Raw genomic sequence first — 2,632 nt, 5'->3', positions numbered from 1 at the left:
GTTTAGAAAGTTCACATGGTACACAGAACTAAATGTTTTGGCTGGCAGTGATCATGTGAAACCTGTTTATTCTTAGAATGACCTGATCAGGTCCCTGATCTCGGTGTTTGTTGCGCCGGTTGCAACATGTAGCCTCTTTGGAAAATAGTCTGACAGTTCCTCAAAATGTTACATTTAGAGTTAACTTATGACTCAGCAATTCAACCTATGGGGATATACCCTAGGGAAGTGAAAACAGGTTCACATAAAGATCATGACTGTTGGGGCACCTGGGTGGCTCACTCAGTTAAGCCTCTGACTTCGGCTCAGGTCATGATCTCATGATTTGTGGATTTGAGCCCCACGTCAACGCTCTGTGCTGACAGCTCAGAGCCTGGAGCCTGCTTCTGCTTCTGTGTCTCCCTCTCTCTCTGCCCTTCCCCCACTTGCGCTCTCTTTCTCAAAGAAGATGACTGTTACAGCAGCATTACTAACAATACCACAAACCAGAAACAATTTAAATGTCCAACTGTTGAATGGACAAAGCAAATATTTTACATCCAAATGATGGAATGCTATTCAGCCCTAAAAAGGAATGAAGTACTGGGGCGCCTGGGTGGCGCAGTCGGTTAAGCGTCCGACCTCAGCCAGGTCACGATCTCGCGGTCCGTGAGTTCGAGCCCCGCATCGGGCTCTGGGCTGATGGCTCGGAGCCTGGAGCCTGTTTCCGATTCTGTGTCTCCCTCTCTCTCTGCCCCTCCCCCGTTCATGCTCTGTCTCTCTCTGTCCCAAAAATAAAAATAAAAAACGTTGAAAAAAAAATTAAAAAAAAAAAAAAAAAAAAGGAATGAAGTACTGATATTCTCTATAACATAAATGAACCTTGTAAACATCATCCTAAGTGAAAGGAGCCAGAAGTACTGTATGATTTTTTTAAATTAAATTAATTTATTTTTTGAGAGACAAAGAAAGAAGTGGGGGCTTACCTGAAGCAGGGCTCATGCTCACCCAAAGCAGGACTCATGCTCACTAGATGCAGTGCTGGAACTCACCTGATGTGGGACTTGAACTCACCAATCGTGAGATCATGACGTGAGTCAAAGTCAGATGCTTAACCCACTGAGCCACCCATTTATATGATGTCCGGAATAGGTAAATACATAGAAATGGTGTTGCCAGAACTTGAGAGAAGGAAAAGTAGGATACTGGGAGAGTTACTCAGTATAGGCTTTGTGGGATAATGAAAATTCTAGTTGAGAATATGAGATACAGTATTCTTGAGACAGTGAGTAGAGGCAAATCTAAGCACTCCAGCAACTGCATCAGTACCTGACAGTTCCTAGCCATTACACCCTAACCTAGAGAGGGCAAAAATGGCAAATCAAGAAAAGGCAAAGCATGGTTCATCCCAAATAGAGATCTTTTCAAAAACAATTCTTAGAATATATAATGGAAAAAAATAATGGCAGCCATATGGATCTAAATATTAAGAGTATTTTCACTAAAATTTGGTGAGGAAGTAGGAGGAAATACAAATATGATAAATAATGAATCACCTTTCCTAAGAATGTATCTTGCCCTGTTTTTAATATTGACACAAGAATTAACACCTAAATTTGTCTTCTAAACTTAGCATACATAACTTTAGACTGAGAAAATTTTAGTAATAACTGTAAACTATAGGACCGATTATGTGTATGCATGTGTACATGATATTAGCAGCAAAATTTTAACTAGTATTAAATCAAAATGTCTGAAATATTAGTGATTATTTTTCCCTTATTTTAATTTGAATTTGAAATATTTCACTATTATTAATTTTCCCTAATGAAAATGAAGAGATGGATACAGTTAGCTTTAGAAAAATCTATTACGATGGCTGTTCCTCCTCCCCCCAAAATATTTTTCTAATCCAGTTAATACAATTGAATATCAAACTTTTAACTATTTATTTCACATACATCATTTCAATTGTGAAAAAAATTCTTCAAAGATTTCTTCCACACCTCTGACTAAATCTCACAATCCTCTAATTTTCTCAGAGCTGCCTTCATCTCCTTACTTCAGAGATGATAGAGCAAGGAATTACTTCAGCTAGATTGTCTGCTGTTGGACTTACATATACAACCATGACAGAGCCATAACACAGGGATACCACAGCCAGATGGGAGCCACACATGGAGAAGGGACCCTGAGCACAGTTCTACTCACCAGGACGTAGGAGCTGGCAATAAAAAGAAAGGTGGGGAAAATGAAGACTGAGTTAAAGATGGCACAGATGATCTCAGTGGCAGGAAATGGCATACGGGACAGATTTATGAGGATATCTAGGTCACACAGGAAGTGATCAATCTTACTGGAACAACAAAATGGGAGCTGAGAGATCAGGTAAATAGGCAACAGGAAATACAGGAAGCCACATACCCAGCACCCAGCTCCTGTTCTGATGTAGTGCTGAACTGACATGACAGTGGAGTAATGCAGGGGCCTGAAGATAGCAGGTACTTGTCAAAGGCCATGGCAGACAAGAAGAAGGTCTCAGTGGTGCCCAGGGAGAAGAAGAAATAGGATTGGAGGAAGCAGCCAGAGACAGAAATGGTGTTGGCCTCAGAGAGAAAGTTGGCTAGCATATTAGGGACAGTGGAGGTGATAA

General features: G+C 40.6%; 1 pseudogene; it reads right to left on the bottom strand.

Moving 5' to 3' along the window:
* Window positions 1-1,065: 1,065 nt before the first annotated feature.
* Window positions 1,066-2,624, bottom strand: LOC121024868 (olfactory receptor 11H6-like; annotated as a pseudogene).
* Between the last annotated feature and the right edge of the window lie 8 nt (window positions 2,625-2,632).

Source organism: Herpailurus yagouaroundi, unplaced genomic scaffold, assembly GCF_014898765.1.
Source record: "Herpailurus yagouaroundi ecotype Mexico unplaced genomic scaffold, PumYag 67237, whole genome shotgun sequence".
In the NCBI taxonomy this organism is placed as follows: Eukaryota; Metazoa; Chordata; class Mammalia; order Carnivora; family Felidae; genus Herpailurus; species Herpailurus yagouaroundi.
This window is presented reverse-complemented; position numbering and strand designations above follow the sequence as displayed.